At 38.7% G+C, this 12,676-nt stretch overlaps 1 long non-coding RNA gene across 1 annotated transcript; it reads right to left on the bottom strand.

Moving 5' to 3' along the window:
- Positions 1-2,587: 2,587 nt before the first annotated feature.
- Positions 2,588-3,582, bottom strand: LOC121888409. Its single transcript, XR_006093234.1, has 3 exons — positions 3,319-3,582; positions 2,934-3,037; positions 2,588-2,844 (listed from the first exon to the last, which is right to left on the bottom strand). It is a non-coding gene; the product is annotated as an uncharacterized LOC121888409 (long non-coding RNA).
- Positions 3,583-12,676: the final 9,094 nt, after the last annotated feature.

Genomic DNA, 12,676 nt, shown 5'->3' with positions numbered 1-12,676 from the left:
TCAGAGCTGAAATTGTTAAAACTCCTGGTGACCTCTGTGGACAATATTGAGCAACAATGAAAGATTCTCAGAACTTTACATGATTGTAGCTATGAGCAAATCTTCCACTTGTTGCCTTGACCCAGTTCCTTCTGCATTCATTAAGAGGCTCTTCAATAGTATTTATAATATGGTCATAAACAGAGTTTTTCCTGATATGTTCAAAACTGCTGTTGTGAAACCTCTATTGATGAAACTTAACTAGGATTGTGGAGTTCTACGCAATTACAGACCCATATCATACCTCCCCTTTCCAAGCAAGATACTTGAAAAAGTTGTCTTCAACCAAATAAACAACTTTCTGAACAAGAACAATCTCCTGGAGAAATTTCAGTCTGGTTTCAGAGCTAATCATAGGACAGAAACTGCTCTCACTAAGATAGTTAGTGATCTGAGACTCATAACTGATGCTAATAACGTATCTATTCTGGTTCGTCTTGATTTAAGTGCAGCATTCAATACTATTGACCATGAAATCCTCATAAATCGCCTCAAGAGCTGGGTTGGCCTCTCAGACTGTGTTTTAAACTGGTTTCCGGACATACATTACAGGAAGGAAAGTTTTCACTAGTCTTGGAGAACATGTCTCAGAAAAATATGAAATAACTTTGAGTTGAGCAAAGGAGCTGCCTCGGGCCTTTGCTATTCTCACTATATATGCTTTGGCTAAGTGATGTCCTCAGCGAACATAATGTTAGCTTTTACAGCTATGCTGACGATACACAATAATACATATCTGTTGAACCAAGCAATCCAGTTGCTTTAAAGTCCCTGACTGCCTGTCTGTCCGCAATCAATAAATGGATGAGTAATAACTTTTTAAAATGAAATGAGGAGAAAACAGAAATCTTATTAATTGGCCCCTAAGCAAAAAGGGACAAGCTCTTTAAAAGACTTGGCAACCTGACTCCCTTGATCAAACCAGAAGTAACAAGCCTAAGAGTCATTTTAGACTCTGACTTGAGCTTTAAATCCCATATAAACAACATGATTAAAACAGCATTCTCTTATCTCAGAAATATTACCAAGATTCGACCATTCCTAACTCAGCAAGATGCAGAAAAACAAATTCATGCTTTTATCTCAAGTAGGTTGGACTACTGCAATGCATTATTTACGGGTTTTCCTTAAAGGCCCATTGAAAGATTACAACTTATTCAGAACTCTGCGGCTAGACTGTTAACAAAATCAAAAAAGAGAGAACACATCACTCAGTCTTGGCTGGACTACACTGACTCCCTGTGTCTTCCAGAATTGATTTTAAAGTCCTCTTACTTGTTTATAAAGTCCTCAATGGGTCGGGGCCAAGCTACATCACAGACTCCCTGTTGCTTTATGTTCCTTCACGGGCCCTTAGATCCTCCACTGCAGGCTTACTAGATACCCATAAATCTATCCAAAAGAAAACTGGAGATGCAGCTCTCTTCAATTATGCTCCCAAATTATGAAACACCTTGCCTAAAGACATTAGAGAAGCAGGCTCGGTTGAAAGCTTTAAATGACACCTAAAAACATATATTTTTAACCTAGCTTTTCTATAGCACCATTTCTTTTGTGCCATATTCCACCATCTTTAAGACATTTTATTCCACTGTGGTTGTATAAAATACACCAGGAGTGGATGAGAGACTTTGGACAAAGCTATTGAAAATATTGCTTTTCTACATGTTTATGCTTGTTGAACAGGTGGTTTGATAAAGTACTTATTAGGTTTTTATTTGCAAAACTTTTATTGCACTTACAGTAACAAGTGTTGTTGTTGTCAACTTGTTATCTTTTACTTCACCTGGTTCACTGTCTCCACCTCTCTGCTGTCCACTCAGGGAGCAGAGGAGAGGACAGAGAGGCTGCCTGCAGCACAACCATGAGTTACACCAAAATGTATAAAAGTGCTTATAAAAGAACCAACCTTAAAAAAACGCAGGTTCTTAAAATCTTAGAAACGGTTCCAACTCAGAAATGGGTTTCCAGGGGCATCCCTAATATTTATATATGCCTTAGTTAAACATAGTAGACTTTCAATGAGTCATTCGACTAAGTGTATAAATGATAAGAAACTGAGTAAGATGTTGAAATGTCCAAATAAAGTGTGAATGAATAAACACATGAGACTATAACTGGCTATAACTCAACTGTCACTTATCTTTCACTGTAGCCAGGAGGATGAGTATGCCAAAATAATCCTGGCAAAAAACAAAGAGAACACATCCTAAAGCTTCTTACATACATTCATTGATTGTCCATCCTGTCTTCTCATGGTGAAGCCTCTCCCAGCATGCACCAGGCTGGGAAACACCCTGGACACATTGCTAGCAGTGTCTGACGGGTCTCCTTTACTGTAAAAAGATCATTATTTAAAATGAACTAACCAGTGCCTGTGAACCGCATCAATTCTCAGGATCAAAACTATGACCGACGGAAGCTAAAGGCACGAACAGGCAAAGGTCATTTTCAGTTCAGAGAGTATATATGTCTCTCTGTAAATCTATTCACTGAGCCTTTGGCTCACACCAGCTGTCTGTGGCTGGGGCTCAACATGCCTGCAGTCAAAATTGTAATTTTTTTTTTGTTTGTTTGTTTCCCCGGATAGCCTGCAGTGACCCGCTACTCCTAGCAGTGATGTAATTGCACCAGACAATCCCTTCAACATCTCTCATCCATGTTCAAAACAGAAAAACGCTGGACTTTAAACTCGTGGAATATCATCTGGTACGACATGACAGATCATACTACTCATGCTGCACTCACAGATGCAGATGCATACAGCTAGCGGTAATTCACTCCATTGGCTTGACATTGAAGTGGCTGCAAAGAGGAAGCAAACAGAGCCACAAACTGTAATAAATCCTGTGTTCCAATTTAAAGCTTACATGTACAACAATGTTTCCACTTACTCTCCTACTGAGCCGTCATGCTTTCTGGACACTATCATTTCATGAGAAAATAGTGTTCATGCTGATGATTTGCCTCTGGAGGCTCTGCAAGACTGATGATTAGGCTGTTGGAAAGAGAAAGAGGAAAAGACTACATTAGACAATCTTAGGATGTATCACTTTTCAACATGTCTTGAAGGGAAATGATACAAGAGATTATGATGAGTAGGATTATGTTAGCAGTCAGATGTTGGAAAATGGAAATTCACACACATAATAAATCAACAAAAGAAGAAAACATACACAAAAAAACACTGCAAAACATGCTAGAGACCAATTGAAGGTGAACTATTTTAGTTCACCTTACTAACACTGATTGATTGAGATGGTCTCAAAATGCCAATACCTGTATCCCAAAGTCCATCTTCAGGTATTGTACGTGTTACGCCAAACATTCAGAGTGAGGCCAGATTCAGATTTATTGTTGAAGTTTAAAAATCTTTAAACATTATATTTTATGCACCCTCTCCTGAGTAATTTTTCTTCTCGGCTGGGTTCTCTGCAGGCATGCTGCTCCTGTTGACTCTGCAGTTAAGAAAAAAAAGTTGCTCACCGGTGGACTTGACCTGAAGAAAACAAGTGTCAGATTTTAAATCAATAGTGGCGAGAATATCTGATTGTCCTGAAGTAAACAGCAGGATAGTTACTTTATCAAATTCAGCATCAAGTGTTTTAACCTGGACAACTTCCTGACTTAAATACTCAGATATTAACACATATTTTTTTCCTTATTTCAGTTTTCCTGACTGTATGTTATTATGTAGCAAATGATCAGAACACTACTAATTTGGTAAATTATTTTGGTCTTTGGCAGGTGATTGGGAGAATCAAAAGCTGCTCATATGGATGTTTCATAACTAGTCACTGGACAGAAATGTTACCATTTTAACTGTCATTGCTCTGACAAATGACAGCTCTTGAACAAAGACGTTCTGCAAAATGACTCTCATTCACCAGTGCCGAGGTTTAGACATGGACCAATTTCATTTTGATTCCCAAGGCAGCTCTTCAGGTGTCCTTACAGAGTGTGTTCAAAGTACAGATCCCACAGTTAGCGTTAAGATACATACAACTGTATCTGAAAAGTAGATTATTAGGTTATTACAATGGAGGGGCTCAAGTGGAGCAGAGGAAATGTGAGGTAAAACCCCCTGGCTTGTGTAGCTGGTTGTGTATGTTTTTAAATGCATGATTTTAACAAAATTTGGAGTGATCTTGCATTTAGCATATTTTCTGGCTTTTGTGATAGCCATTAGGGTGCTATAATTACAACATTTTTCAGCTGAAATTTCACTAGTTCAATCATTTTTCATGTTTTTACCTGAATGCAATGCTATGAATACCACCCAGGAGAGACTGCCTGAAAATGAGCGCCATTATCCTGCATTGAAATGATTAAATTATACACGGCAGACATCAAAGCCTACTATATAAGTCTTCAAATTTTTATTAAAGCAGCCATAATTTCCACAATGACCACCGGCACACTTAGACACATTAGAGAACCTGAATTTAGCAAGTGAGCCGGCATCTAGCAGTTGTCACTGGCATTGCACTTTCAGGTACTTCTGCATTGGCTTCAGTTTTGAGCCGTGGTAGTTGCAACTCTAAACACTTTCTACCTTCTGTCATGGTTGGACAACACGTTGAACTAACTAGTTCTCCCTTGTGTGACGGCCCCTGTCTGCTTGTTTGTGCTGTGTCAGTTACTGTGTCTACCCTTGTTGTCTTTGAGGTGCCAGAGAAGCTGATTGCAGGTGCTGATTGCAGTATCCAACCATATCTGGAGCACCTGGGTCCAGTGCTCTAGGATATAAAAGTCCCAGCTTCCAGTATGGCTTGCTCTTTTCCCAGCGCCTGCACCCTTTTGCTTTGCTTAACCTTTGTTTTGTTTTTACTCCACAACACCTCATCCTACACTATCCACATACATCTATATGAACACTATGTCACTGACTAACACACCTCATATCTGAAGTTACCTTGCAGTTTATTTTCTTTATTACAATAAATAACTTGTATTTATTGGCATTTGGTGTCTTTTCCCATTTTTGTCATGGCCTATGGGCCGGGTTATGACATTTGTATAACCTGTAAGAGTGCACAGTTTGCAGTTCTGTGAGGTTGTACTTGCTAAATGCTAACGTCACAATGCTAACATGCTCGCAATGACAATGCTAATATGCTGATGTTTAACAGATATGTTTACAATGTTCACAATCATAGCATACTAGCATGCTAATGTGCTAATTATCACAAAATGCAAAGTATAGCTGACTCTGAATGTGTATTTGGCCATAAATTAGACTGGATGAAACGTTAAAGGATAACCACAGTTATTATAATTCAGGGAGACGTGAATATCTGCTCCAAAATTCATGTCAACCCATCCAAAAGTTGTCGAGATCATTTCACTAAATCCCACACATGCCTGCCTCATGATGGTGCAAGAGGAAAAGTCATGGGGTTGCCAAGTCATCAGGATTCATCCTCTGGGGAATATGACTGTCTGTACAAAATGTCATGGCAATCCTTTCAATTGTTGTTGTGATATTTCAGGCTAGATCAAAGCGACAGACTGACATTGCCATCATTGCCGCTTGCATGGCCAAAAAAGCATTCATTGGCATGATATGACATATCTCTAGAGCCAGTTTTCATAGACTGATCTGATTAGGATGTCTCCTGGAAGCCTCCCTGTGGACGATTTCTGAGCATGTCCAACTGGGAGAAAAACCCAGAACACACTGGAGGGATTATGTATCCCATCTGGCCTTGGGATGCTTTGGGATCCTCCTGGAGGAGCAGGAGGATGTGGCTTTGCCTGCTGCCAAACTTAAGTGGACCCGGATAAGCACTGGAAAATGGGTGGATGGATGGATGGATGGACTGATTGGTCTGATAGAGAGACATCCATTAAAAGCCCCGAACTGCAACACCACAGGTAGGATTGGAAAATGAGACCTGCATCATTTGTGGAGATCATGTTTCATAAATCAAACACATAAATGCTTTGTTGCAACAATTTATGTGTGAATAATATTATTTTTAATGGTATGAACCTGTTCACACCTGCAAGAAATCAAGTGTCATGTCACTGGAATTTAAGTTTCAGAGTTTTTCTGCCCAAACATTACTTCTTTTTTTCTGAGATGGTATGAAACCTCAGGTCCTTCAATTACATTTGAAGGCCATAACCATTTTACACTCCAGAAACATAATGATTACATTGAGGCGAAAGGTGAGGTCTCAGTGTGAAATAGCATTCTGCTGCGCTAATTTCCCCTCTGGGAAGTGTGAGTGAGGAACAGCTTTCTGTCAAAGTTGGACACAGCTTTTCTCTGCAATAGCTCTGTGACACTAATCCACATCCAGGACCTGGAGGCATTGATGAGTTTTGGTGGAAGAGCACACAGTGACACTGACTTTGTAACTGTCACTTCGCTCTCACTATGTAGGCATCATTTTCTAAACATCCAAACAACAGACAGATGCCATCATCTGATCAGGACAGTTGTCAGGCATTTAAAAACATCTTGTGCTGATTGCAGGTCAATCTCACGCTGGGCCTCTACAGGGTCATTTAATCCTGATGTCAATAGTCAACTTATTATAATGGTTTCATGATTGCAAAGTGCAAAATTGTGCACTCTGAGAGTAAACTAAATAGGTGAAAAGAGACTTGCTGTTTGTCCTTGAGGAGATGCAAGAGAGGGCTGTAGTTATTCCATCATTTAGGCTCAGATTGCTTATCAAGTCAGTTGATTGTGTTTGTCTGTGTTTTGTCACTTTGCCCGCCTCACTGACACGTCTGACAAAGGGGAGGGGGTTGTGGATTTGTGTTTTGTCAGATGTGTGCAGAGACAGACATAGATCAGAATGTATAGCTAGAATATAAAATAAAGTATGACAGCTGATTGGCTGAACCACAGCTGGCAGACAGGTCTTTTATACCTCACAACGGTGAAAATCAGGTTGGCTGTCAATGTGATTGCTGTCACCACAAGGCACCTTCCATTAGGGCCCCCTTCAGACATGATCCGCTGAACGTAAATGTGACAACAGTTTAACATGTCAGTTACGTGAAAGTCATGACAGTTGCATTTAGTCACATTTCCGTAACACTTTCAACATGGCACAAGTCTGAATTGAATGGTTCCAGATTAACATACAGGCTAGAGCAGCAGATGGTTTAATACACAAAGAGAGAAACTAAATGCTCATCTTGTTTCTCTGATTAAAGTCAGTGTAATAAATTTCTCAAATAGTATCATCTCTTATGCTCTAAGAACATAAAATCACCTTAATAAAAGTTGAAAAACTGGGATGTGTGTATGTGGGAAAATGTTCCTCTTGGGTTGCGGGGCAAAAGAAGGTAAGAAAAAACCCTTGTATAACCACAGTAATAATCAGGCCAGCTGTCTCCCTTCTTATATTTTTTACTTTATTCCATGCCAACTGCATGGGTGAATAAATAAATTAATATCCAGCAGAACTCAGAGTCAAAAAAAACCCCAGAACGCTTCTTCTTTCATATCATTAAACTTTTTCAGAAGTGGTAGTACTCCATCTGTTGCACCAGGTGCCAAATATCACAAAAGAACAGATGTCTCGTTCTGTCTGTCATGTCTAAATAAATCTGTAAGGAACATTAACGTAAAACTCACCTTTCTCTGGTTTTAACATCTTGATGAAGCCAACAAATGTTGCACATTCCTATGTCTGAAAAGGGCTTATGATGCACAACGTATGTCATGTTTTCACCTTTCAGCCTGCAGCTGCTTTTTAGCACATCTCCACTGCACACAGCAGAGCAGCCAAGCCAAAGTACAAACCACCTTTTAAGACATGTGGGAGCCTTTGAGCAAAGAAAGCTTATCCTAAGCTGCCAGACCACGCTGAACACTGGAAATTGAGGTTTGGCACTCAGACATAAATGCATGCCTCCATTACTGACATCCAAAAAGCCTCCTATAGTAAATAAGTCCAACTAATCAGTTGGTGCACTCGCCACACAGCCAACTTTGCCGTTAGCTATGTGTATGGAAATGTATCCCTTTTGTAAACTCAATAAAAGCTGAGATTTAAAGTCTGTAGTACAGCAAGGAGAAAAGGCTTTTATGTCATGTATTTGTGTTCTGGAAATGCTGGCATCTTTGTTACTTTGTGCATCATCAGGCTGGTTCTTTCGGCCATGAGCATCACGCAGAGGGACAGTCTGACCACTGGAGCAAAATTATACCAATCATCACTATTGGTATAAATTGCTTTAATTGCATAAGGGCGCAGGATGTGGCCCTTCAGTTTGACCTCTGCAGCAGCTCAGATAAAACTGTATTGATACAACAATTTGCTAAAAACTTTGGATTGATGACATGGAAAAGCCTGAGGGCTGTGAGCTCCATTTTCTGGCCTTCAATAAGCTTTCAGATTCCCAGCCAGCCAAAGCGCCTGCAGCCCAAATTATATGAAGAGTCAGATAAACGGAGATGTGACTGAAAGGAAAAGTTATCTGTACAATTTTTACAATCTGCCACAATGTGGTGACACAACATAGATCAAGCAAGATACACCTCAGGAGGAAAAAAACTGGAAAGCAGTCATGATATACAGCAGCTTGATCTCACTGTTAGTTTCAAACTGTATCGATTCGAGTCTTGGCACAAGATGTGTTATCGTGATTCTCCTTTGTGTCTCTGCTGTTTCGCTTGAACAACTGATGAAAAACAAGAGCTGCAGAACTCCTATTCAGTTTTATTCAATTCAAACCCATTTGTTCTCAATTCAATTTCAGATTCACAATTGACTATCATGTTCTTGATCTGAATCGGCAATGACATACTGATTATTTCCCATTGTTCCCAGAAAACAAAAGGATGTTTATAATGTAAAATATATTGGTGTTGACCAAAAACGCAGCTGTAGAAACTCACTTCCAATTTCCTCTTGCTCTATTCATTCTGACCAAGCTCAGCTGGCTAACGTCCTGCCTGCATATGTGTTTGAATCACAGGCTGACAATGACACTCGCACACACACTACATTAATGCTCTAACCTTCACATTAGGTTAAGGCTTTTTTTCAATGGAGGCAGACAAAGGATGTTGCTTGGTGCCTTGGTGAGAGGATTACTGGAAACATATTGTGTGGTCATAATAGTTGGGGTTATATTGATGATGGTCGTATTGCAACCTCAGTTTCATACTGTTAATTGTTCTGTGCCACTGTTTAAAACACAAATAAATGAAATGTGGATACGGTCTGAGAGCGAAACCCTTAACACTTTCATCCACATTTACAATATCCTGATCCATCTATAAAATCACCTTCACACATTTCCGGGGCTGATTCTCTAAGATATTAACTGACTGACAACGATGATATGAGAATAAAGAAAAAGTAATTTGACATTTGATAGGAAGTCCATTGATAATCATCAAAATTGAAAGAGATGGAATCAAGATTACACATAAATCCCAACGACTCCACTTTCTAACTTCCTAAAGCAAAATATGATTCTGCTGTATCTCGGACCTTTTTAGGTTCTGTATCTAGGTACATACTGGCAACCTTAAATGGTTCAATATAGAACCATTTTATAAACCTTAATTCTTTATAAGCATTAAAAGGATCTTTTACTTTCCCAGAAAAAAAGGTAGCATTAGGTTAAGTTTTACAAAAATAGTGTATAATTAATGAAATGAAAATTTCATGAATGAAAATATTTGTGGCGCTAGCTGCTTCCTGTATATTGTTTGGTGACTCACCTAGTTTATTCGGATTATGTTTAGCTTATGTTACAGGGAAATTCTCAGTTGACGGATAATGTTAGAAGTTTAACTAATTGGCTAGCTAACAGTTAGCTTTGACATATGATCAACATGTTACGGTTTGTTCAGACAGGATGCAAAGTGAATGTTTGGCTTGCGTCATTCACATGAATTTGATTGCTGGACCGTTTGTGTTTATTCGCAGCCAGTCCCTCCAGGATTTCACAGATTTTGTGTGTGATTATCGCGGCCAAAACTGCTTCATTTTGCTGTGGTAATGTTTTATGTGCTCTTATTGCGGTAAAATTGTGGGAATTTGGAAAAATTGCAAGCAAAGGAAAAGCATGCAATTTTTAAAAAACTACTGCTGATAAAGTGTCATATGTGATCACTTCCTTGGATAAAAAGCATACTGCAAATCACAGAAACAACTATATTTCAGTGCTAATTTTGTAATTTACTTCTTAAAATGAGAACAATGGGCTCAAACATAGGTCCATCTTTGTTGTCTGAACAATGCATCAACTTGCATTTCTAACTAACTGAATGCAAACCACATCTGGGAACATTTGAGAGTTGTTTTGCTTGGTCTATGGCACCATTTTTGTTGGCAGGTGAGGTTTGTCCATCTTCCACCTGAATGTGCACTGGAATCCTTGCTGAATGCACGCTGCAATGATATAAGTTACCACGACACGAATTTTGCTCCAAATCACAAGTGGTCTGTAGATTTGGCCATTTTATGGCGGTAATTTAGCAAAATTGCAAGCTCTCGCAAATATTGAGATTTCTTGCATTAACGCTTTAGATTAAAAGCCCACAATGTACAGCGTAACAACCCCATAGTTACAGTGTAATCTTTTGTACTAATGGTGTACCAATACAGTATGTACCGATACATATATGTAGGTACAGGGGAACAAGATGTGAAGTTATGGAATAAGGAGGTAACAGTTCAGGAGCTTACAATGAACTTATACTGTAGTTATTTTTTAATTATTGGGTACCTATTCTATTATTACAGGATATGTAGGACCTACTGATCACCTACCATCACCTCACTGGCATACTTTATTACTGGACGTTCGTTTATGGCCTCTTGGCCATTGGTGAACAGAATTCACCCACCGTAGATGTCACTCACTTTTGTTTTGGTGTAAACACATGTTGACAATTCTGAAGTTATTAAAATGTTGAAAGTCTTCTCCCTGGTAATTGTTTTCGTCCAGCACAATGGCTCCTCAAGAAGGTGCAAGCTTACTTTTTTTCAGCTCTGTGCACTGGCTTCATTTCATCCCAGGAAACAAATATATAGCTATAACTAATATAAATATAGCTAAAGGTAAAACATGAGGTATCTTCTGACAGCAAACTGGAGTTAATGTAGTTTGTTCTTCCATGTTTTGAGGCAAGTAAAATCAAAACAATTGACTGTTCTGACATTATTATCTGTAGTTATAGAATTAGTTATATATGTGGTGGCAGTTTTCCTCAGTTACATTTAGTTACAGAATAACTATGGGGTATTCAGGCTGTAATCTAAAGCACTGATAGTTCCCCTCTTGTTACATGTAGTTGCAGGGTAACTATAGGATACGCCGGCTGTAATCTTAAGTGTACATTGTACACCTTATATCATATCAAAAATAAAATCACACTTAACTTAAAACTTTTATTTAATATACTTCTTATTTCAAAATAAATTAGAAATCTTTGAGGAACAAACAGCATTAAATTCTTTATTTCTCTGTTTTTCTTGCATTGCTTCTTCATTTTATTCTTCTTTTTCATCTTCCTTCCCACTCCTCATGAAGATGACAGGGTTGAAGTTTAGATGATGGGAAAGAAGCTGGTGCACCGTGACCATATGTTGACCCTATAGAGAAAAACTGTTAGTGTCAATCTCTTGACTGTAATTATAGTCTGAGATATCTGGATTTCTGACAGCTATGATGTCTCCCACTTGGTGAGAAGTTATAAGTATCAAACTGTGGCCACACAGCTGCTAAACCATCTAGATGTGAATAGATGTAATATTTATGGGTTATATAAGGCTATACAAGAAATATATCTAACTAAAATCAGGGTCTTGTTTGTCAACAAAGCATTACAAATATGTGGCACAATAATAATGGAAAAGTTGAAGCTAATTTCCAATTATCTGATGGGACAAGCTTGCAACAATAGTAGTCATCTAGCAGTAAGGCAAGAAGTCAGAAGCATGGACAATTTTCCCTTTTATTTGATTTTACTGACAAAACCTAAATGCAGCATAGGACACATTTGATATGTTGTTAATTGCCAGCAAAGGCATCATAAGTTAATTTAAATTCCAATGAGGATGTGTTGAAAGTTTAGCCAGTGCAGTAGCAGATTATTTTAGTGTAAGTTATGTGAATAAAATCCCCTGAACATGTTTCAGCTTCTGTAAGACACAAACCCACAAGTGTTATACTGTATTACATTGAATGTAATGACATTACTATTAGAGGAATCATGTTAGCTTGTAAAAACGTCAGGGTACCGCTTTGCTCTTCCAGCTGGGTGCACAGCGTTAGCTTGGACGTGAAAGTCTGGTAGCTAACTAATGATTATTAAGCTAACAGTCGACAGCACGTTTCATTTATTCAGTTAACGCTACATTTGACAAGAGCCACAAACCAGACAGCTCTGTATCAATAAATATATTAAGGTTATTACCCACCATATGTTTGCTGTAAAGTAGGTTTGCAGAGAACAGATTGGGTGTGTTCCTTCATCTCAACAATGTACGCCTAAAATGTGGGCGAGCGGAGAGCCTTTTCCATTTCTTTATAGAAAACATTCCGTCGCCCCTTGTTGTGATCTGATATTAATGAAGTGTACCCAATCAAATCGCAGTGAACTTTGATGACGCTGATCACTCGCTGTCTGAACACACAGTTAAGAGCACAA

Source organism: Thunnus maccoyii, chromosome 21 (assembly GCF_910596095.1).
Source record: "Thunnus maccoyii chromosome 21, fThuMac1.1, whole genome shotgun sequence".
Taxonomy (NCBI): domain Eukaryota; kingdom Metazoa; phylum Chordata; class Actinopteri; order Scombriformes; family Scombridae; genus Thunnus; species Thunnus maccoyii.
The sequence above is the reverse complement of the archived record's forward strand: the minus strand, read 5'-3'. Positions and strand labels throughout refer to the sequence as shown.